Source organism: Colobus angolensis, unplaced genomic scaffold (assembly GCF_000951035.1).
Source record: "Colobus angolensis palliatus isolate OR3802 unplaced genomic scaffold, Cang.pa_1.0 Scaffold29, whole genome shotgun sequence".
Lineage (NCBI taxonomy): Eukaryota > Metazoa > Chordata > Mammalia > Primates > Cercopithecidae > Colobus > Colobus angolensis.
The window spans coordinates 2,988,896-3,014,258 of NW_012116154.1; the positions used below are offsets into that span (position 1 = coordinate 2,988,896).

The window sequence follows — 25,363 nt, forward strand, 5'->3', positions numbered from 1 at the left end:
GGTTTTTGATACAATCTCGCTCTGTCACCCAGGCTGGACTGCAGTGGCATGATTTTGGCTCACAACAACCTCCACCTCCCAGGTTCAAGTGATTCTCATGCCTCAGCCTCCTGAGTAGTCGGGATTACAGGCATGCACCACCACGCCAGGCTAATTGTTATATTTTTAGTAGAGACTGGTGTTGGCAAGGCTGGTCTTGAACTCTTGACCTCAGGTGATCCACCTGCCTTAGCCTCCCAAAGTGCTGGGATTACAGGCGTAACCACTGCGTCCGGCTTCCCAACATATATATTTTAGCCAGAACCCCAAAGGGTACACCATAAGGGTAAGTGTGAGTCAGAAGTAATTCCACCCCCTTCCCTATCCCAAGAAACTGGAGAGGGACATTACCTTAGGCTCTGTTTAGAGAAGGAAGGAAAGGAAGGAGGGAGAGAAGGAGGACCATGAAAGACATACAATGCTTGAAAGACTGGAGTCCACCCGGGTAACTAGCATAAGTTTTCAAAACCCTCCCTGAAGAAATATTTTTATCCTAGGCCTTGGGAAACTCATACCAATCGGTTTTCTATGGCAATGAAGAGCCCACAAAGACAGACCTTTTATTATCTTAAAGCATGCATTACTACCTAAAGCAAAAGGGACAAAAGGAGAAGAGAAATTGCTGTGGTGTTCACAACTCACGGTCTCCTCTTTCCCTCATTCTCAGGACTCCAGCTTGGCACCCACTCCTGATACTCCTGATGTCTCATGAGAGGAACCTCACTGGACATACAGTGTTGCAGTTTGAAAGAAAACGGGCAGCTTTACCAGGTAGTTTTTATCACGATAATGAATTTGCCATGGTTCTTGGCTTTACCGCTTACCCTCAGAAATCTGATTCCCTCAACTAACAAGAAAGTATCTGACTTTACAGAGTGAAACTCACTTTAACCAAGGTCACAAGATTTGCTTATATATCGGGATGCCAATTCATTTGCTGACCATGAGAAACGCAGCTCTCATGAGGACTAGAATACCATCAACACGGCCTCTGTATTCTTTCCCCATGGCGAGAGCTATCGGAAAGACAAGCTCTGACACCAAGACGTTCCCTGGTCAACAGGGACTCAGAGTGAAAGGAGGTGACTGAATGATCCAAGAACATGCTTTAGCCTAAGCCTTACCTTCTCCCCCATGGTCTTATCCATGGGATCATAACTGGGGAAGTCCATTAGCCAAGGTCCTCTCTCCACTGACAATGCATGGATGGGCACAGCCAGAATATGATTCTCAAACATGCCTGTTTTCCATGGATGACTAACTCCCAACTTTCTGATTAGTATCTCTTCATACAAATCCAACTTCTCCGGAGGACTCTAATCCTCTTCATGTACCAGGCTTCCCTAGGCTTGCCTTGGTAGCCCCAAGCCTACCTGAAATTACTTTCAAGAGACAATTGTAATTCAGAGGCTGAGGTGGGAGGATCACTTGAGGCCAGGAGTTCGAGACCAGCCTGGGCAATATAGTAAAACTCTGTCTCTAAAAAATAAAAATAAAAAAGAGACAACAAAGTAATACAAAAGAGCCCACTCCAGGACACGAGCATTAGCTAACCTTCTGAAATCTCATAACCCCAAAGTGAATTGAAATATACCAGAGGGTAATCCCCAAACACCATCCACCTTTCTCTCTTTTTTTTTTTTTTTTTTTTTTAGACAGGAGTCTTGCTCTGTCCCCCGAGCTGGAGTGCAGTGGCCGGATCTCAGCTCACTGCAAGCTCCGCCTCCCAGGTTTATGCCATTCTCCTGCCTCAGCCTCCGGAGTAGCTGGGACTACAGGCGCCCGCCACCTCGCCCGGCTAGTTTTTTGTATTTTTAGTAGAGACGGGGTTTCACCGTGTTAGCCAGGATGGTCTCGATCTCCTGACCTCGTGATCCGCCCGTCTTGGCCTCCCAAAGTGCTGGGATTACAGGCTTGAGCCACCGCGCCCGGCCTCATCCACCTTTCTCTAGCCCCCTCACCACCTGTGCATGATGCCCATATCTTGTAACATTCTCGTGTAGCGTGCAAACATTCATCAGAAAGCTTCCTTCTGCCCCGCCATCCCCAAAGTGCCACCCGTACCACCACCCGCCAACCAAATAGCAAAGGAGGAGATTAAGGAACCTGCATTACATCAAGCAAGTCTTCACAGTACTGTACGCTTTGTGCATTTAAGCTTTTAAAACAAAGGAACTAGGCCAGGCACAATGGCTCACACCTGTAATGGAAGCTGAGGCGGGAAGATCACTTGAGCCCAGGAGTTTGAGAGCAGCCCAGCCAACATAGTGAAACCCCATCTCCACTAAAAATACAAAAATTAGCCGGGTGTGGTGGCACACACCTGTAATCCCAGCTACTCGGGAGGCTGAGCAGGAGAATCACTTAAACCTGGGAGGCAGAAGTTGCAGTGAGTGGGGATCGTGCCACTGCACTCCAGCCCGGGTGACAGAGCAAGACTCTACCTTAACAAAAAAGAAAAAATGTTTAAAAGAAACTAGAAGAAGGAAAATTACAATGGAGAGGCTCAGGCACAGCGGTCTAGGGCAGCTGTCCTAGGGTGACCTAGCTGAGTGCAATCACTACCCGGGTACCATCTGGAATTTTTGCCTCCACACCTCTCTCACCAGAGCGATTCTTTGGTAACTAGGAACTATGGCCTCACATCTGTTGATATTAGTTGTCTTAACCAGACCCTAACAAGGATTTCTTTCTAGAGAATTTTTGTTTTGTTTTATATTTAAAAATCTTACTAAAATTAAAATTTAAAACCTCCCAGTGGACTCTTCCGTGTTCCGTTTCCCATGAGGCTTTACGAACCTGGCCCAAGATGGGTGTGTGTGTGAGAGAGAGAGAGAAACAGAGAAATGAGAGAGAGAGAGAGAAAGGAATCAGGAACTAAAGAGTGAGACCCACACTTGCCATTTTTCTAAAACAAGGTTCAAGGCAACTTTCACTATCATAGTTAGTTACCGGTGGGTAAACTGTGTCCCCTCTTACATGCACCTTTGTTCACATAATGATACAGAGGGGTGTGTTTCTCTACCACACAAAAAGTCTGTTTTCCCTTCTCCCTCCTTTAATGATATTCTCCTGGCTGAATTCTAGTGTCTTCCCAACCATGAGTCATCACTGCTATTCCTGCATAAAATAGAGTGTTCTGGGCCTCTCACTTCTAAGAAGGACTATAGTTTAGAAAAATCTGATAAGATGATAAGATCCCTACAGCACGTGTCTTGCTCTGAGATTATTAGAGACCCAGTTTAGGGGAACCCTCCCTATAGGGAGATGGCAAAGGAAGCAGTTCCCTGATCTATCAGCAGTGGCTGCCACCCCCATGATAAGGATCCCATGCAAGGAAGTCTGACTCTCGGGATTTCAGCCAGCTGGCACCGCCAACATCCAACAAGTCCCCATCAGGGAGCATCTTACCAGAAGATCCCTGCCTACATGGAGTGAATCAAGGGTGATAAAAAGTCCTCTCCCTACCAAATATATCTTCCATCCTTGGAGCAGCCCTTTCTCCTGAGCTTTGGTACTTTGTTGAAATGTAAATATCATTGGAAGGTAAAGACTTTTTTTTTTTTTTTTACCATTAGCACATTTACACAAATGTGCATCCAGTCCCATTCTTTCCTCAAAGCCAGTTTTGATTGGAGGAGAAGGAAGTTTTTAAAAAAAAGAAAAAATCACCTATATACAAAAGAGAGGTGAGGATCAGAAGATATACCTTACTGGGTGTTGATCCTATTCTCTGGCCCATTCCCAGATAAGTGTAAGCCCTCGATGACTTCAAACAGCACTGGTAGCCCACCAGTTTGCCATGTCATCTGTGGATTATCTGAAGTGACATGAATCTGAACTCTCAACAATTATCAATCATGCAATCATTCCTCAAACATGTGTCGCACTCTGATGACAGGCTGGGGAATATTCTAGATTTTGCACACAGGACGAAGTAAACTGAGGAACTCTAATCCATCCCAAGGTCAAGTGTCCAATGTATGGATGAAGATTGCCTAGGTTTGTAATATTCATCATAACGAAGAAGTTAAGGAAGGATTTGGCAGTTAATTTGCTTCATTTGCTATCCACCCCACAGTCCTGGGAAGTATCTCTATCATAATTTATACAGCAGTCGAGGCCCAGGGTAGTGAAGTCAGGGCAGCCTTCAAATTTAATCATCTAAATCATTATATGCCCTGGGAGTTGTTTACAATGTTTTCCTGGGAAGCTATATTTTTAAAGCATCGGATGACTCAGAAGCACAGTCCAGCTGGAGGAATACTGTTAGACAGCTCAGGGCAGCTTTCTCAGACAGCTTTTCATTTGACCATCACAATTCGAGAAGGAAGGACTGTGACATTATAATTCCCATTTCACAATTGAAGCAGCTTAGGCACAGAAAAAACAATCTGGCTAAAAAGTAAAAACAAAACAAATCTGCTCTCTTTTTCCATTTTATTTCCTTTTCATCTCTTACAAACAAACTAACGGAACTATCAGAACAAATTATCTCATGAACAATCATTTATGACTCCACTGTTTAAAAAACCTCTTTCAGTCTTTGTACCATCCACATAAGAGCAATCAAACAGCTCGCCAAAAACCCAATGAAACTACCCCCAAGACATCACCTATGACACTTAAATGTCTTCCTGCATCACTTCATTTTTGCCATTAAAAATAATCAACATTACACTTTGGGAGGCCGAGGCAGACAGATCACTTGAGGCCGGGAGTTCAAGACCAGCCCGGCCAACTTAGGGAAAGTTCATCTCTACTAAAAATACAAAAAAAATTAGCCAGGCGTGGTGGTGTACATCTGTAATCCCAGCTTTACTTGTGAGGCTGAGGTACAAGAATCGCTTGAGCCCAGGAGGCAAAGGTTGCAGTGAGCAGAGATTGCACCAACTGCACTCCGGGATGGGTGACAAAGCGAAAGGCTGTCTCAAAATAAATAAATAAGTGTTTTTAAAAAAATAGAAATAAAATATATGTTAAATAAAATGTTATTTGTTCCATTCAACTTACAAAACATACCTCTTGAGGGACTAGTGTGCTAATATACAAAGATATACATCCAAATAAGACACAGTTCCTACTTTTAAGATGTTTATGGTACAATGAGAGAAGACCAACAATGACAACATAAAGTAAGCTGTTCTTTAATTTATGACATTCTCTATGGCAGGCATGGTTAGTTTTCTGCTCCATACCTGTGCCTCTCTTTGTCATCAGTCATAGATAATATGCAAGCTTCGGGCAGTGGATCATGTTTGGTCTAGCCCAGTATTTCTCAACTTTTTTTTCAACATCATCTCCTTAAGAGCATTTTTAGACGCTTTTTTCCTAATTACCCCTTCCATGAAATTTTAATAGCATAGATAAATTATATGTCTGTATATATGCTGTATGTATGACTGTGCTTTATACATATAAAGAGTGAGATATTTTTCCTGCCTTTTCCCTCCCACAAAAGCAATATCCTTCCCGTAAGGGATGATATCAACAGCACCACCCTATCCACACCCTACCCCAACACTCACGCTGTTCTCCACACCCACCCACTCTGCCTGTTAGCAATGTGTGGTCTAAGGGAGTTGTTAATAATAAGCCTATTTCCTGTTTCCCACCTTCATGGGAGCTGGAGTGGCTGTGTAACCTTGTTCTACCAATGACACGGAAGCTGGTATCTGTTTGGGAGGTCTCCGGGAACATTCTTGGTTTCCTGGAAAATCAGCCACTGCCAACTCATCCTCCTTTCCACTCCAACCTTCCCATGCGTCTTGAATGGAGCACATAGCTAGAAGCTGCGGCAGTCATCGTGCAGCTATGACGAAAGACAACAGAATGGTAGGCAGTCTCACTGAGCCATCAGCCCAGGGCCGGAAACACAGACCTCGGACTTTCCTGTTACGTGGAGAAATGAATCCTGGTTGCTTTAAGCCCCCCTGTTGGTGGGTATTGTATCACTTTCAATTATACAATCGTTATACAAAGCATGTTAATTGATCAGCTGGGTGCCTTACAAGCAATAGCTGTCCTCTTATGATCACGAGTTATTGGTAAACCAAGCCGGAAAGAAGCACACACACACACACACACACACACACACACACACACACAAATGTAATCAGGAATATTACACAAATCAGACACGAGATTTCACTCCCGTTTAAGAGGAAAAGTATTTTTCACGAAACAAATCAACATTTCAAAGAGTTATATGGTATTCCAACTAACATTTGGCATTTGGAATTAACAAACTTTTAGATATTTGGTATTACTGTGTAGAAAAATGGTCATGAAAAGATACAAGATAATTTTCCTTTATTTTCCTACTTTACACAAAATGGATATATTTATGATTTACCTAGGAGATATGTCTTTCAAAATATTTGAAAGTCAATTCTTTTCTAATTGAATATTTAAGATGCACAAGGAAAATGTGCTTCTTAAAGGATCTCTTAACTGGATGCCATGGCTCAGGCCTGTAATCCCAGCACTTTGGGAGGCCAAGGTGGGTGAATTTGCTTGAGGAGTTCAAGACCAGTCTGGGCAACATAGTGAAACCCCATCTCTACAAAAAAATACAAAACTTAGCCAGCATGGTGGTGCATTCCTGTAGTCCCAGCTCCTCGGGAGGCTGAGGTGGAGGTATCGTGCCACTGCACGCTAGCCTGGGCCACAGAGTGAGATCCTGTCTCACTAAAAGAAAAAAGAAAAAAAAATCTCTTTGGGAACCCTTTTGCAGGTTAAAATGGAGAAATAATCATCTGTATTCATCACTTGAATATTTTATATTTTGCTTAAATTACGATACTAGCTAATGCTAATTATCTCATATTTTAAAAATAGAAACCACTCACAAACTTAACTGATAATTCCAACATCTCTTACTAAAAGTGGTTTTCTATGCTTTGAGAAACTCAAAACCCCTCTAAATCTAAAGAGCCTCTAAATTTTATTAGATACAATTTAATTATAGACTTAGGGCTTTCAAAGCATTAGGTTTCTTTTAAAATGTCAAAAAAAAATATCATGCCAGAATCATTTTACTTAATTTCATTATTAACCTCACACCGAAAACTGACATTCTTTTAATAAAGATTATTGGCCTTTTTTTTATATACAAACAATATATGCTACTTATAGAAAAGACAGGAAAAAATGAAAAACATTTTAAATAATGTAATCTTATCACACACTAGATAATTTCTAACATATTTATTTACCTCCATATTCTGAATTCAAGTATAAGAATACGTATATAGGCCTTTTTATATTATAAATACAAATATTATATATATATATATTTTTTGAGACAGGGTCTCACTTTGTCACCTTTATCACCTCATACATTTCTGTTGGGCATTTTAAGTTGTTTCTTGGTTTCTCTATTATTAGCAGACACCATTTTGTTGAGAAGTGTTGCTTTTATAATAAAACACCTTGCATTGTTTTCTTAGGAATAATTCTTAAATGTGGTAAAAGACCATGAACAACTTAAAGCTGATCATTCATGTTGTTGCCTAACAACTCACAATTTTTCCGAAAAGAGGCCTTTCTAAAGTCTCCAAAACAATTCCAAATAATAATTTAGAATAGAGCATATTAAGTGGAGAGAAGAAGGGATTATTTGGCTCGTTTTCCTGACTGGCTGATGATATTGTTCATAAATTGTTCTTTGGCCAATATTTTGTAGGAAAAGAAAAAACTTGATTATAATTTAAAAGTTTCTAAGCAAACCTTAAAGACTATAAAGGCAACTGAACTTGTTATTTATTCTGCATTTTACATTGGTTACTAGTTTGTTAATGAAACAGTTCTTAAGAGTTGTTAAGCAATCCCAAAATTGGCAAAGGAAACAAAAAGTAGCTATAATTAATGGATAAAATGATGAGCTATGTACCTGCTGAGAAATAAAACCAATCACGACAAAATTTATAAAGGAAGGAGCACTAACATTTAAATTCCAAATAGCCTGAGTAAGTGTAGGGAAATAAACAGAGTATGATCATTTCAGTCCTCCAAAGAAAGGACAAGTAAATCAGAGGAAGCTAGAGGATAATATAACTTTATAAGGTTGGTTTGTCACAGGTCCAAAACAAAGTAGATAGAAACATAGGCTGAAAACACTGGTGATTTTTTAAAAAATACAATTGTACCATCTAGTTTTTGTTTTTGTTTTTAATATTTTTTGAGACCAAGTCTCACCCTGTTGCCCAGGCTGGAGTGCAGTGGCATGATCTCAGCTCACTGCAACCTCCGCCTCCTGGGTTCAAGCAATTCTGTGCCTCAGTCTCCCAGATAGCTGGGATTACAGGCATGAGCAATCATGCCCTGCTAATTTTTGTATTTTTAGTAGAGACCAGGTTTCACCATGTTGACCAGGCTGGTCTCGAACTCCTGACCTCAGATAATCCACTCGCCTCAACCTCCCACAGTGCTGGGATTACAGGCGTGAGCCACAGTGCCTGGCCACCATCTAGTTTTTAAACAGAAGCCACAAGCATCTAGCCCCTGCTGGAGGAGAAACTTTAATTTTTCCTTCCATATATGTGTGTGATGGGTCTTTCCTGGTGACATATTAAGTGGGTAGTACTTGGGGAAATCCAAAACTATTAGTTTGGGGTTTGAACTCTGGACCCAAGTTTTACGTAGAACCCTCCTGTTGCATCCTGAAAACTATCCATGTGTTTTCATAGCTCTAGAATGTAATAGAAACACTGCCACAATCTACATTTCAATTGCTTTTCCTGAAATGTAGAGGATGAAAAAAGAAAAGATAACTATAGGACTCAGATAAAATACTCATAGTTGCCTTTTGTTACTTCAAATGATCCTTTAAGTTATTAGCTGTATTTCTATCACATTAGGAAGCAATGTCAATGTTTAAGCTTCTTTCTGTAGATTTTGCACATCTTGGAGGGAAAACACTGGGATGATAACTTTTTTTTTTTTTTTTTTTTTGAGATGGAGTCTCACTCTGTTGCCTGGGCTAGAGTGCAGTGGCGCGATCTCTGCTCACTGCAACCTCCGCCTCCCAGGTTCAAACAATTCCCTGCCTCAGCCTCCCAAGTAGCTGGGATTACAGGTGCCTGCCACCACGCCTGGCTAATTTTTGTATTGTTAGTGGAGATGGGGTTTTACCATCTTGGCCAGGCTGGTCTTGAACTCCTGACCTCATGATCCACCCGCCTCAGCCTCCCAAAGTGCTGGGATTAGGAGCATGAGCCACCACGCCCGGCCTGATGGCAATTTTAATACATAAACACTTAAAGACTCACAAATAAGATGTATACAAGTATATTTAACCTAAAAGGCATATGCCTTATTTGCTACAACAAATATCCATTGCTATTATATTTTTAAAGTAGATATTATTATAGATATTTCTCTGATATTGCCAGATATTCTGTGTTTAGGAATATATGACAATATTGTTTTGGCACATATAGGAAATTGTGGTATTGTCAATAAGTAAGGGTTTTTCTGGCTTTTCCCCCTCCTATTTCCTGTATGTGCCTCCAACCCTCTCTCCTACTTCCTTATCACGTGAAGAAGACAGAGAAAGACTATTATTGATATAAATTTCAGCAAGTTACTGTCCAAATAGTAGAACTTGTGGAAAATCAGGTTTTATCAAGAAAAAGTATACCAAAGGGGATTTTTAGGCCCCTTAAAGGTTTTTGTAGTTGATTTTACATCATTTAACTTTGACTCTAAATATATTGAGTTTCCTTTTCCTTGTTAGAAGGAATAATTACAGGCATTCTTATGCTTCTCAACCACAGTTCGGATCATTTTCAGCTCAAAACTGGAACAAAGACCAGGAGAATTTTTTGTGGCAACTGAGAAAAAAAAATGCGAAAAAGGGAGAAAAAGGTTCATAGTAAGGGTTGTATGTTTAGAGGCTCTCAAGAAGGTGACAGCTGGACCTGGAGGGGAGACAAATGAAAAGTAGGGGTCCTGCCTGAAAGAAAGGAAAAGAGCCAAGGAAAAGATGTGTGCCAGTCCATTCTCTGCATGGGCAACTAGGTTGCTAGACATAATGACCTGGCAGGGGAAAATAATCTCCAGGAGGTAAGAGGAGTAGAGACTTTGCTACCAAACTTTGGTGTACATGGAATATTTGTGTTTTGAGGGCTGTGACTGTATGATGCAATATTATTATTAAAATAGATATTGAAACTTGCAAGAAACCTAGTCATGGATGTGAAATAATTAAAATGGTTATAGAAGGTAAGGCACACTGATTATAGGAACATATCTGTTATAGATTTTCCCTTTCTATCTCAAAGACAGATTTCCAATTTTTATGCTATCTCACACCAAGAGAACCCTGACTCACAATGTAATTAGTCAATTTCACATTCTTTTTCTCTGGAGGGATGGAGATGGGAGTGCATTTCCCTTTCTCATACTGTGTCAATCCACTGTATGACTGTGACATGAGAATGTGGCCTCATCTTACCACTTCCAGCAGGGTTGGCTAATTTAAACAGACGGGTTTGGGGTAAGTCTCCATACCGTGCCTGATACTACAATCTGGGAGGACAGGAAATGAACAAAGCTTTCAGCTGAAAACACTCAGTTCCCCAAATTGCAGGTCAGATACCCACTAATGGAAGATGACCAACTGGGCTTCTGTGATCAAAAGGAAAAGAACTATCTTCAAAGTTATCAAAGCCCAACCAGATGTTCAGCTTCAGATAGGACAACTACCTCTTACACTCAGAAGCGAGCATGTTACCCACTGGCTAATGCTAATGCCTTTCACCCTAAAAGCAGCTGGGCTGGTATCCAGTATGTTGCTTAGGAGCATCAGGTGACCCCACACTACTCACTACACTCTAGAGTTGGCCAAACCAGTGCTTACAACCTGCCTGCATTTCTTTTTCTTTTTCTTGTAAACTGAGTCTCGCTTTGTTGCCCAGACTGCAGTGCAGTGACACTATCTCGGCTCACTGCAACCTCTGTCTCCTGGGTTCAAGCGATTCTCCTGCCTCAGCCTCCGGAGTAGCTAGGATTACAGGCACATGTGCCACCACGCCCAGCTAATTTTGTAATTTTAGTAGAGACGGGGCTTCACCATGTTGGCCAGGCTGATTTTGAACTCCTGATCTCAGGTGATCTGCCTGCCTCGGCCTCTCAAAGTGCTGGGATTACAGGCATGAGCCACTTCGCCTGGCGCTGCCTGCTTTTCTTGTGCCACCGAAGGCATCACGAGCTGGTAAGTAAGACATTAAAGTGGCATCCTGAGAGACTGATTTCCCAAATGGGAACCAACCCTGGCTTCACTTGAGAGAATTCAAAACTAACAATTTAGAGCATTAATCATGTTATCTGAAGGGAACCAACTCTAGCCCCACATGCTACTCATTTTAAGGATCTGATGCTATAAATCTACACATGTATCTGCCATCTTACCCTCATTTCAGCCATCAGTTGGAGAAGCAGCATTTCAGTCTTTAGGAGCTTAATCTGATGTCAGTAATAACCAGAACTTCCTCTGCAATAATCCCTCTGCTGAGGCCGGAGCTCCTCACATGAGGCCTCTGGATCCCTGAGAGTCCGTGAATGGGTTTTAGGGGGTCCTTATATCCCCTAAGCCTCTGTGGCAAATGTTCATGTCCCTGTATGAGAAAGTCTTTGGCTCCCATTGTAATGAGATGTATCATCAAACAAATCCATGACCAAAAATAGTGATTAGGAAACATTGCTCCAAAGCATAAGCCAATCGGTCCATAAAAAACCCTGTTAGGTGGGGAATAGAATAGTTAGCGTGTGCTTGTAGAAAGAGGTCTGATTTCAGGCGTTAGACCCTTGCACATCCAACAGACCCTGTGAGTTGCGCCTCCAGTGTCAAGATGGGTCGTTAACTTATCCTTGATTTACCACACCATGTCTCGAGAGATTAGAGGCCCTGATGATGCGGAATGTGATTAAAGTAAAAGAATCATCTCCACCGTAAGAAAAGCACAAGACATTGAAGGCTATTTGAAAGCTATTACAATCACTAAATTTCCAAAGCCAGGTGAAGCAGATCATCTCAGAACCGTAGCTACTGCGATGTCATTCACTTTCATATGTTTATTTTGTGATATAAGGTTGTTATGGCATAAGTCTAATTGTTATGACTATTTTGAGTGCTGAGTTCTGTATATAAAATACTACATTTCATCAAAAAATATACTTTCTTTTCTTCTTTAACATAATGTTATCATACAGTAAGGTCCAGAGTGTTTTCTGTCCATAGCACTCCCATATTCTACTACGGGTTTAACAACCACCTCTCGATGGCCGGAAAGAGACTGTTTATGGGCCCCAGACTCTCCCCATGACCTTCTTTCTCTGTGCTCATAGTTCCCCTGGCCATGGCTACTTTTAATTTGTTCAGATGCCGGACAAAACTGTTTAACTATGCAAGAGAATTTTGTGCCACAGACTATATTCCTTTAAGGAATATCTTAAGTACAGCTTCCTGTTTTGTGCTGTTTGTTTCTATAACAAATAAATAACTTGTCCCTCTGGGCTTTCTCTGTTTTCATTCCCCTTTTATATTGTAAGTCCTTCAATTGTGAGCCTTTAAGTAACCACTTCACCCACACACACACACACACTCACACACTCACAGATATACCTTCCCTGGACAAAACCAAACTGTTACCTTTATTCCACTAGTGTTTCTTAAAGTGTAATCTTCAGTTAATTCACATCGGAGTCTTCATAGGGTGGGAGGATTTGTTAAAAACGCATATTCCTGCCAACGTCCAGACCAACCGCATCAGAATGCATGGAGATGGAACCTGGATGCTAAATTAGTTAACTCTTCCCGTACTCATCCAGGTGATTCTTAAACACACTAAAATGAACCGGCCAGGCGCGGTGGCTCACGCCTGTCTGTAATCCCAGCACTTTGGGAGGCCAAGGCGGGCGGATCACGAGATCAGGAGATCGAGACCATCCTGGCTAACACGGGGTGAAACCTCGTCTCTACTAAAAACACACAAAAAACTAGCCGGGCGTGGTGGCGGGCTCCTGTAGTCCCAGCTACTCAGGAGGCTGAGGCAGGAGAATGGCGTGAACCCGGGAGGCGGAGCTTGCAGTGAGCTGAGATCCGCCACTGTGCTCCAGCCTGGGCGACAGAGCGAGACTCCGTCTCAAAAAATAATAAATAAATAATAAATAAATAAATAAAACTTGAGAACCGTTGCTTTACAAAAATCATTTCCTCTCTGGTTTCAGCCCCTATGTTTTTCGGGTCAAAATGGAGCTATTTTCTTATCCATCTTGTTTACCTCTGAGATCAGCATCTCCTTGCCTCTTCCTAAGAAACCTTCTCTCCCCCATCTCTCTGGCCTTTGATGGTAGCTTTTCTCTGGGCTATTTCTCAGGCCTTGCAGTCTACTTTAGCAAGTCCTCAGGACACAGTTACTTACTTCTTCCTCCTCCTTAAGCTGCTCTAAAGAAACCCCTTTAGCATCCACAGCTCACACTGCCCAGCTCCAAACTCCCTTTACAAAATACCCTGCCCAGGGATTCACAGTAACATCTATTGGTTAAAGGTAAGCCCCATGTGGTTCACAAAACTCATAGCCTTCCTCCTAAATATTACAACTACTCAAGATCACTTATTAAGGGGGTTCTCCAAATTTCTTAAATGCACACACCACGACCACAATAAATGAAATAAAAACAAGTTCTCCTATTTCACCATTCTAACATACCAAATGCTGTCATTTTTTTTACAGCTCACATTTAATTCTTATTCATAACAAAATCAGAATGTAATTAAAAATTTTAATTCTGCTTTTCTAACCTAATATCATATCAAATATATTTTCATAACCATCATAACTATGATTTTTAATGACTTTAAAACAACCCACGGGCTGTGCTCAGTGATGTGCCTGTAATCCTAGCACTTTGGGAGGCCGAGGCAGGAGGATCACTTGATCCCAGGAGATGGAGACCAGCCTGGGCAACAAAGTGAGACCCCGTCTCTACAAAAAATAAAAAGTTAGCCAAGTGTGGTGGCACACACCTGTGGTCCCAGCTACTTGGGAGGCTGAGGCAGGAGGATCAAATGAGCACAGGGGGTCAAGGCTACAGTCAGCTGTGATTACACCACTGCACTCCAGCCTGGGTGACAAATCAAGACCCTGTCTTAAAAAAAAAAAAAAAATCTCATGGAGTTAATGTTGTCAGAACCCCTATTGCTTAGTGTTTCAGTTATTTTCAGATTTTGCTGCTATACATGATAATACGATGAATATGTTCATGCATATTATTTCTTTCTTCTTTGAATTATTTACTCAGAATAAATTTGCAGGAGTGGAATGAATGGATCAAAGTGTATGAACACTTTAATGGCTCTTGGTACATATTGTCAAATCGCCATATTTGCATTTTACACAGTTCCTCAGTAGTATGCTAGTAAATGTTTAACAACATGCTTGCCCCCCCGTGCCCCGAAAAAAAAAAGGTGGGGAGCCTGATTTACTGTGTTTGCTGATTTTCACAGTGTAAATACTTTTACCATAGCCAGTTTCAAGCCACCAACATGACATCGCTGAATGCAAAATTGAAAAGAGATGCTCAGATAGCACATTATTATATAGCATTTCCATAATACAGATAAAGAGAAGTCAGTAACTTCAGTGGCTTGGAAAATTTCTGAAAATATGACAATCAGCACTTGTAAGCAAGCCTGTTCTAGAACACCACTGTAAACATCTCCCTTGATATTTTGCAAGAGCACATCTTTTTATTTTTAATTGAAATCATTGAAATTTCACCCTGTTCCCATCTGTGTGACAAACAATGAGCACGGTTTTAGGTCCACAGATGATGCAAATAATAAACAAAATCTAATGCAAAAAAAAGGGGGATAGAGTGAACATCTAATGCCTGTCTGGGTTGAATAATTCCGTCTACCCACCCTCAAGCATTCATTTTACGGTGTTTTTTCCGTGAGGTCATGTATACAAACGATTCGATCATTTATTTACTTAACGAGGCACTGAATGGATGACTATATGTAGTTCTCAGGCAAATGTGATGAGACCCGTATCTTCTGTTTCTTAACCACTCTCTTCCTTGGTTTTCTTTTCTACGAAATGAGGAAGAGGTCACTGTGACTTCAGTTTTACGAGAAACTGAGTACAGAGATAAGAAAGGTTCAACTTATGCTCTAAGAAACACTTCAACATTTAGCAATGCTCTGGAAATTTCTTCCAAAAGCAATTCATTCGCATTCTATTTTACCAGAAAAGAGTGTGATTTGGTACTTTCTCGATTGAAAGCAGCTTCCCCTCTTTGGACTGCCCCAGAACAATATGTAGCTTCTACATGTATATGACACTTTGGTTTTTAAATTAGTGGCGCCCTATGTTTGCATGCTAAAATGTAGGTATGACTGAGCTAAACATCCTCACACCCTTGACCCAGTCACCCCACTCCCAGTAACTCATCCCAAGGAATAAATTCAAAACAAAGGAAAATACTTTCTGTGTAAAGATATTAATCACAATAGAGAATAGATCAATTTGCCTCATTTCAGCACTATTCAACTTACAGTTTCTGGGGCCCTGGTAGGAGAGTTCTGGATTCTTGGTTCCTAAATCCCCACCTGTAAAACGACCACTTTCCAAGTTGTTTTAGGGCTTGCATTTTTTAATCACACAGATTCCTGGATCTCATGTGAGGGTTGGGATATGAGACATGGAATTTCAGTTTCTTAAAAGCTCCCCAAGTGGTTTTGCTGTCCAGCCAGCTTTAGAAACCACTATTCCACACTGAAACACCAGACACATGATCATTATCGCTGAACAACTGTCCACATCCGGGCAACAGCATGACAACTTCTTGTGCAAGTCGTCAAAAGGTTGTTCAGGGCATTCAAGCAGTTGCTAGAGTCAAATGGCTACAGAGCCACGGAGGAGCCCTAAGTTTCTGGCACCCTACCAGCCCGCTGGGGTCATCCTTCCCATCTCTGACACCCTCCTTGCTCTCACTGCCCACCCCAGCCCCCCACTCTGTCATGCTGCCTCCCAGCCTCCACCTATGCACCCCATCCTGACCTGTGCCCATCCTTTTTCATACACAAAGCTCCAGAGTCTCCTCCCTTAGGACACCAGTGGGACTCTAGAAGGAACACTACCACCGTTTGACTCAAGTCATCTGCGCACATAATTAGGAATCCCCTGCACAATTAACACACCAGGTGGATTTCCATTTTTTATAGGAGGCTTTTAATCCAAAAAATATTTATAACCTAGAGAGTGGAATGGGGAAGCAGGATGCTTTTTAATCTTGGCTTTCACCCAGATCCAAGCATCCCGAACCCAAATAAGCACTTAATGCCACAATGATCCCCACTCCTAAGTAGAAATGGAATTTCAGTTGTGCTTTGTTAGCACCAAAATTAACACATTGTAAGATAGAATAATTTAATTTAAACTGGGCAAGGAAGAAAGGTCACGCTCTCTGCCTCTAATGAAAATCACCTCTAGAATTCCACCCAAGCATTCAGAGAGCAACGTCAAACAAGGAGGCCCACAAGTAATGCAGCAGCTACTCAGAGGACCTCTCTCATAAGCTAGAGAAACTGTTACAGAAAGGCTTCAAATAGCAGTTTCCAAGCTTGTTTTCCTTTCTTCATATGTATTCCCACTAGAAAAACATCCAACCCTGTGCCTTGTCCATATTTGGTGCTCAAAAAATGTTAATCCCCAGCCTCCACCTGTCACCCCCCACTTTCCCTGGAAAGGAATGTTGGGATTAGGGGAATGTTGGGATTTGCAGGCTTCTTGCTCTTAAGCCAGGGCTCATAACACCTTCATTTGTGTCAATAGCCAAGTCCTTAAGAAGAATCGTAAGAGTTGTATCTATTGAGAGACTTTTTTTAAATTAGGCACTAGGCTACATGCTTTCCATGTTTTTATCTCATTTGATCTCTGCAACAACCCTGTGAGGTAGGTATTTTCAGTTATTATTAGTGTTATTAGTGTTATTTTGTGAATTTTTAAAAAAATCTGAGCATTGAAGAAGTGAAGTAACTTGTCTGAGGTTCCCACAGCCCAGAAATGATAGAATGGGGATTCGATGCAAAGCGATCTGGTTCAAAAGCTGGGTTCTTATTCACCATGCTGTATGTTTGTTATTATATGGGTTCAGATATTTTATGGTCCAGAAAAAAAGTGTCTGAATTATTAAGATCTACTGACTCTCTAAACAACGTCCAGAAAAAGAACAGAAACATACCCGTGCCATCTCATTTAGACGTGCAAAGAAAGTAACACATATTTCATGGAATTTGGGGACTGGCTTTTGAGGAATAGAGACTTGCTTATCATTCATCAACCAACTCGTCCCCCCAAGAGGAAGACCACTTTAATTCCCGGATAATTGAAGGGCCTCCTTAAAAGGTAGAAACCAGAGGTGGAGGTCTTCCCTGTACCCCGAGCCACACGAACCTTTCTCTGCGTAAATGATGTCCTAAGGGAAGACAGTAGGCGGCAAATGGAGGCCCACAGTCAGGTGTACGGATGCAGAAAGCAGCCCCAGTGGGAAGAGGCCACACTCGACAAGCTTCCTCTCACGTGGAATTCTGCTAGTGCCGTGAGAGCCGAGGAGGCGCAGCCCAGGGCAGAGGAAGACCAATGACTACTGAATGGGGTCACTTCTCCCCAGTGCCTGCAAGGTCCTCCCTTTTGCGTCCACACCCTAACCGTCTAATCTGATTTCCTGCAATGTGTAAAACAAACTATCTTCTCTTCTCCAGTGTCTCTTCAACTGGCCTTATCATCTCCACGTCAGCCTCGTCTTTGTGCCTTTGCCCACAAGGTCCTCCTAGTCTGAAATCACCTTCCCCTTCTTCTTCTACCAACACTTCGCATCCTTCCAAAGCCCAGATCTTCCCGACGACTCCAGTCTGCCCCCAGACCACCTCCACGGAATTCACAGAACTCTTCAAGCCTGTGCTCCCCACTCATCACTGAATTCTCATCTTGCACTGCTTTCTAAATTTTACTTCTTATCACGACTACTAGATTATACAGCCCTTCGAAGTAGAGATTTTTAAAATATTTCTCTTATATCCTCCACAGCACCAGCTTAGAACCAGTAAGGGATCACCAACTACTTGTTGCCTGCTTGAATACTTCAATGGCAACTTTCATTTAGTAAAGCACCTAAAACCGGTGATTTCCCAAACTTTGTTTAGTTACAACTCAGGCTACTGACTGGTACCTCGTAGCATATCTCCAAATCAAACCACCTCTGAAGAAAAATTAAATTTAATTAAAAACTACATGTTATATATCATAGAGCACTTTTGAGAAATGGGCATTAGCATTGGCGAGAGGTGAAAAACACAAGCTAGAAGTTCCAGATTGAAATCTACGTCATTTAGAATTTCCGTTCTCTCTCTTTTCTGAACTAGACAACTTTCAAGTTCAGATTTGCACAACTTAGTCTTCAGATGTACTTCATCACACCTTGGGTAGTATTTAAACTACCCACACAGCTGAGCCCAGCCACAGTCAGTCACAAGCATATGCATTCTCTAGAATATCTGGAAAATCAAAAAGCCAATGGTTGTAACTTTTAATGTTTCAAAAATCTTGTTAGGACTGTGGTGAGGGGCAGTGAATATCAAAGCAACACCCCCCCCCCGGCCGTCCCACTGTGAATTAGTTCTACACCTTATAGCAGGTAGATCAGGGTCATTACAATGTTTGGCCTAGAGTAAAACCTAAACAAAATTAGAAAAATTTCTTTTGACACCAAAGAAATACTTTTAAAGGAGCAAAATCCTTACCTGTTGCAGAATGCCGAAGGAATTTCTTGACAGTAAAATGACTGACTCCGGAAATCAAATTCGTTCAGCAAAAGGATGTGAAAACAAAAGCAGCCCAAGCCTTTTCACTGTGGTTGATTTCCTCCTAGGATCAACCTCTCCCTCGCTCCCGAGAACATTAACTGATTCACACTGGAAGAACTGAAAATACAAGAGTTGGGCTGGCAGGGAGTCCACCCCAAGATGGTTGGGTTTAGTGTGTGTGAGGCAGCAGGAGCAATCCGAATGTGACAAAAGAGATTAGCAAGTTCCTGTGCCTAAGTCAGTTTCCTGTAGCTGGCTTCTCCGCAGAGGGGGTTTCATTTGTGTGGGTTTAGGGGGGTGTGTGTGCACGTGCGTTTCTCTCCATTAGAATATGAAACTTCCCCAGATCAGAGGCAGAATAAGGCCTTTGCTGCACCGCTGGGTTTGCGTTGAATTTATCTCCCACCCCACTCCGAGACTGTATTTCTCTCCCGCTTCACCCCATTTTCCTCCAGCAAAGCCCTACGTAAAACTGAAGAATGGAAGACTGAAGAGTCCAAATGATTCCTCATGGAAGTAAAATTACCAAAAACAAAGAGTCCATGCCACTGATCTGTCTTGGTTAATCCGAGCTTAGGAAACAGCACCTTAGAACTTTCCTCACATCAGCTCGGGGAAAACAGGAGGTGGGTTGTCTGCCTTGCTTTGCTGCATTAAAAACTATCAGATAATATTTTGCAAAGAACAGACGCAGGCTTAGTGAGAGTTCAAGAAGTCCCCGCCGTGCGTTCACACCTGCGTGGATGGGCACCTGGGCTGGGAGGTACCTGGCGATGAGTTGCTTTTTCAGACTCCTCAGAGTTTCATTATTTGCCTAAAAACACAAGTTTACTTGTTTTATCCTAATGGGCAATCCAGGTGTAGAGACCATCTGCAACTACTTAGGTTATGGCTAAACGCCTAACCCAACAAATGGAACTTTCATGATGTGGTCACAACCCCCTGTGCCCCGAATCCCTGAGTAACTGTTGATGCTACCGCTCATGGTGATAGCTTGGTCAAAATACCTGCTGGTCATGAGGATAAAATCAACTCCATGCCTTTTATTTCATTTTATCAGTACATCAGCCCCACACTCAAAGATTTGAGTTTAATTGGGCTGGGTGGGGACCGGACATCAATATTATTTTAAACCCCTCTGATTATTCTAAAGTGCTGCTGCCACTCTAATGGATGAGAAGGAGGAAAGAACATTCCAAGCAGAGGCAAACAGTACATGCAAAGGCCCTGAGGTAGGAAAGAAGTTGGCATGTTCAAAGAAGTGAAAGCAGATGACTGTGCTTGCAGCATAGTTGTAGAGGGAATCAATGGCACCAGGTGAGCATTCTTATCAATAGACACACAATTACCAAGTTCACAAGACTTTCATATGAACCCAAGTGTCAATTTGTTGATGCATAGTAAGAACTCAATCTGCCAGCTGAGATCCTTGAGCCTTCTGAAGAGCACATTATCTCCTAGAAAATCCTCTGTGGGAGGCCAGGTGCGGTGATGGTGGCTCACACCTGTAATGCCAGCACTTTGGGAGGCCGAGGGGGGGGCATTGCTTGAACCTAGGAGTTCGAGACCAGCCTGGGCAACATAGTGAGATCCCATCTCTACAAAAATATAAAAATTAGCTGGGCAACCACACCTGTAGTCCCAGCTACTCAGGAGTCCAAGGTAGGCTTGCTTGAACCCATGAGGTTGAGGTTGCAGTGAGCTGTGATCCGCCACCACACTCTAGGCTGGGGACATAGCAAGACTCTGTCTCAAAAAAAGAGAGAAAGAGAGAGAGAGAGAGAGACAGAAGAAGGGAAGGGAAGGGAAGGGAGGGAAGGGAAGGAAAGAAAGAAAAGAAAGAAAGGAAAGAAAGGGAAAATCCTCTGTGGAAAGCCAGATCACCATGGTGATGTTATCCGCTGAGCAGAACATAAGCTTGTGGATACTTTATTTACTTCTGGTTTTGTTCATCAAAGGATTTAGAGCATCTTGCAGAAATACTTACACCTTAGCAAAATGAAACAATTAAAAACAAGAAATATGAAAATAGGCCAAGAGAAGTGAAGACAAAGGCGACACTGAAACGGGGGGTAAGGTTAATTACAGAGAATGTGTGCCATGTGGCTCTACGCTCTTCAGCAACGGGTATGAAGCAGGAAACACCACCACAGAGAAAACTCTTTGCCCACGGGAGAAACATAAACAAAGAGCTCAGAACCATGAGGTCTCCCTGGCTCCCCAGTGCTGAGATTAAAGAGGAACTCTGCCCCCTGGATTCCCATAGAGAGACAACATGGCTGAAGTGAAACGCCATGTTTAGACTCCACGCAGCCAGCCACAAGTCTGTGAGGTGGTTCCTTACACTTTTCCTCCATGTATGCTGATTGCATCTCACCAAAGAGTTCACTAAAAGCAACTCCAGGGCGTGTGGCGGGGAGAGTGCAGCAGGAGATTAACAGAGTGTGCCACCACACAACACCGCTTTGATGTTCCAGTTTTATCCAGAGATGAAAAATGACTTCATGGGCCGGGCACACTGGCTCACGCCTATAATCCCCACACTTTGGGAGGCCAAGGCAGGCGAATTGTTTGAGCCAGGAGTCCAAGACCAGCCTGAGCAATATAGCGAGACCCAGTCTCTAAAATAATAATAATAATAGGCAGAGTGCGGTGGCTCACGCCTATAATCCCAAAACTTTGGGAGGCCGAGGAGGGCAGATCGCTTGAGGTCAGGATTTCGAGACCAGCCTGGTCAACATAGTGAAACCCCATCTCTACTAAAAATACAAAAATTAGCCGGGCATGGTGGTGCATTCCTGTAATCCCAGCTACTCAAGAGGCTGAGGCAGGAAAATTGCTTGAACCCGATAGGCAGAGGTTGCAGTGAGCCAAGATCACACCACTGCACTCCAGCCTGGGCAACAGAGTGAGACTTCAGCTTAAATAATAATAATAATAATAATAAAGAAAAATGACTTCAGATATGCTTCAGAAAATTCAGGATAAAAAGTTTGTCTCATTCAAGTTTCTAAAAGATTTAAAGAGGCAAAGAGTTCAAAACTGGTTGGCCCTCCAACAAGAGATCCAGTGTCCTTTAAGGGGGACACTGTCTCCCCTTCAGAAAGCAGAGGAGTCACATAAGGACAGTTTCCTGTACGGGCAGACCCCCTCCATCTCCTAAGTAGAAAGGGAGGTGAGGCTCTGCCCTTTGGGAAGCAAAGCTAGAAATGCCACCAGCATGATTTATCATGAGCTCCAGGCCTCAGGCCTTATACCATTTTCTGCACGAAAGTGGAGACATACTCCAGAGTCAGGATGGACTGGGTATGTCCTCAGGCACAAGCACTCCCACCCCATCCTGGAAGGGACTAGGAAGGGCACTGTCATGCCTGGCTGCGAGACCCCTGTCCCTTTCACCCCGTGGCTGACCTCCTTTCTGCTTCTGAAGAACTGGCTTCTGTGCCTGGAATTGCCAGTTTTAGATGATCTGGTACAGTCCAGCATTGAGCTTCCTCCTATTCCTGACTTACACGCCTCTAATCTTCACACAGTTTAATCTCAGAGAGGATTTTCTTAGACAGAGGGGACAGGGGTCGCCATCTAATTTTCTTCCTTTCTTGAAAATGTCTTTTTGGTATCTCTCTCTCTCCCCACTCCCCTCCTCCCCCACCCCGCCCCTCCTCTCCTCTCTCTCTCTCTTGTTCTCATTCTTTTAACAGACTTTTAACCGACAGGGGTAGTGGTGAGAGGAGGAAGTAAACGTTGAAAATGCATGCACACATTCAGAGACACACACACACCCGAGCCCCACAGCGTGTCCCTTCTGATGCTGCGTGGTCGGTCCTTGGGATGGGGTAGGGGGAAATCCTGGGGACTTCAGAGTGGCAGGAGGAAGGAAACCATGGGTCCGCAGTCCCTAACTGGGAATCAGAGGCCCCCTCTGAGCCATCTTCCAGGAAGCCATCTGTAGCCACCACCCACCTCCCCTGCAAGCCCAGTGAGGTGCCCTCCCAGGGGCTCCACAGCACATTGTGTTAACACGGCCGGAGCACTCACCAAATGGCCCTGTGGTGTTCACTTCGGAGGTCCCAGGGCTCGGGGTCCAGCCTTGCTCACTCAGAAATCCCAGGCACCGAACAGTCATTCAACAACCGCTTTCTGACCAGTAGATTGATTCTCCCATCTCACAGCCTCACAGCTGCCCTTTACGGTAAACACTTTAAACCCTATTTTAACAGCCAAGGAAACAGAGACTTCAAGGGGTTAAATGATTTGCTTAAGACCCTATGGCCTATGAAAACCAGAACCAAGATTCACCCCATTCATCTGTCCTGGCTGTCACTCCCACTGCCTCCCCACAGAGAGAACTGAATCAGTGCGGGCAAGAAGGAGCAGCCAGAGCCCCGAGGCCCAAGGCCCATTTTCTTGGCCCTAAACATGCCCCGTCCGGGATTCCCTGTGCAAATGGTCCCAGTCAGGTCAAGGTGAAAAAACAAAGACTTACTTTCTCAAAACCACCTGCATCAGAAATGTTCTCTAATATGGCAAAAGAACAGCTTACTTTTACTTTAATAGTCTCCTGTGAACAAAGACCTCTTTTACTGAGGTTTTTAAAATAATATGACAACTACTTGTGTAGCCTGAACTCATGCATAAGCCCTATGTTTGCTCATTGCAAAGCTGTTATGCCACTTACACCAGCGAAAACTCTTAATGACAATTGTAATTGTATGAATAGTAAATCTTAGAAACCTTGAGACGTGATTCATCTACTAAATTATTTAAACGCTGGGTTAGTAAGATGCCTTTCCCTCCCCCTTGCTATTAGCATATTAACTGAAATGATTTAGATTCAGTGGGTAGCTTTTAATGTTTACACAGACCCTCATTTATGCCACCTAATAAAATATTTCAGTGAGTTGTGAAGATAGGTAATATGTACTAAAACCTTGTCTGAAGGCTCTGAATTTCAAACCCAGGCCATTAGTCATATTGCAATTATTCTCACCCAGCTCCCCACTGGATGATGAACAACTGTATTAAAACAAAATATCCTTTCTTTCTGATTGAGAGATTTCATGATGGAAACTACAAAAGGTTAAGAGAATGATCTTAATTCTGATGTAACTTTTAGTGTAAAAATCCATTGATATAAAATACTTTCTAAATTCAGAATATTGAAATAGCTTCAAAATGCCACAGGCTAGAAATTTCATGGGTGATTTCCTCTTTATGCATTTTAATTCATTGTAAAAAAAAAAAAAAAAAAAAACACCCTGCCTAACCAGATAATAGCATTTGAAACATCTTCTAGCTTCCCTCTTATTGCCATAACCATAAAAACATCATTTCCCCTGCTGTTATTCTCATCATTTATTTTCTCTTTAAACATGTTAATGTATCATAACATATTGCTTTTTGTTTCAGTGAATATTCGGTTCTCAGGATTCTCAACTGCTGTGTTTATTCTGGTTTGTTTGCCCTGGATAACTGTGTTGATCTAGCAAACATTCACATCCTGGTTCTTTTTATTGCAGAGCCGTAATTCATAAGAAGACAGGGTCTTGTTGTGGAAGATGATAGCATCCAAAGTGATAATTCAAGCTGTGGCTCTAAAGTTACGATACACCTTTTTTTAAAAACGCCTGTCAGAGCAGAGCAAATGTAGTCAAATGACCGTTTCCCTTCAAAGCAGTCCCTCGATAGTTGATGCACTTTTGCAACATCGCAGACATTAGTCAAAGTGCATTTAGACCCTTTTTACAATATCCTTGAGAGACAGCTTAATAAACTACAAAACAAAACCAGTATCTCTGCATTCCGTTCACAACTTGTTTTTGACTCAAAATAGTACCTGGCTTTTTAACCCACCTTATTCACTGGATGTAGCTCCGAATGGCTATCTCCTAAAATCAAATCCACTCTAAAAGGAAAAAGATTTTGCCATCATTGACAAAGTTTTTAAAGATTGTGCTGCAGGCTCTCGGAGTGAGTCCAGAGGAGGAGTTTAAAATGTAGTGTTAGTAAGAGCAGTATCTTTGGGTCAAGTGCCCGAGTTCCTAGGGAATGACTGCAAAGCACAGGACACACACAGTGATGTAGAAATTCATCAGCGGGAGGAGTGAAGAAGAAGGTCATCACTGCTTCTTCTCAAACTCATGTCTTCCTCGTTGCATTGATAGGGATCTTCAGTTTGAGCACAGACATCACAGGGTAACTGCAACCCAGCACATCTGCTCACAGCGAGCGCTGCAGACACTTCAGTTGTGAGGCAAGGCAGACCGAGTGTTAACTTGCCATCTTTTCAAAATAACAGATCTCCTCTCTGTTCTGTAGGGAACAGGTTGAAGCTTACACTGAAAGGCAATCTGAAAGTTTGGAGAAATACAAATTTGGATTCAGACAAAACAAGATGCGAATCCTGGCTCCACTTATTACTAAAGATGAGGCCCTGATCTGCCCATCTGC

At 42.5% G+C, this 25,363-nt stretch overlaps 1 protein-coding gene across 9 annotated transcripts in view; it reads right to left on the minus strand.

Moving 5' to 3' along the window:
- RHOH (ras homolog family member H) overlaps positions 1–25,094 on the minus strand; it is a 54,028-nt gene extending 28,934 nt beyond the window's left edge. For 3 of the 9 annotated variants that reach the window (XM_011949072.1, XM_011949074.1, XM_011949076.1), the window contains exon 1: positions 18,851–19,381. The gene's annotated coding sequence lies outside the window, so the exon portion shown is untranslated. Of the gene's footprint in view, positions 1–15,604; positions 15,659–18,850; positions 19,382–22,284; positions 22,442–22,951; positions 23,116–24,766 lie in introns of those variants that run through there. The other 6 variants (XM_011949073.1, XM_011949077.1, XM_011949075.1 and 3 more) reach the window with 6 other exon arrangements.
- Positions 25,095–25,363: the final 269 nt, after the last annotated feature.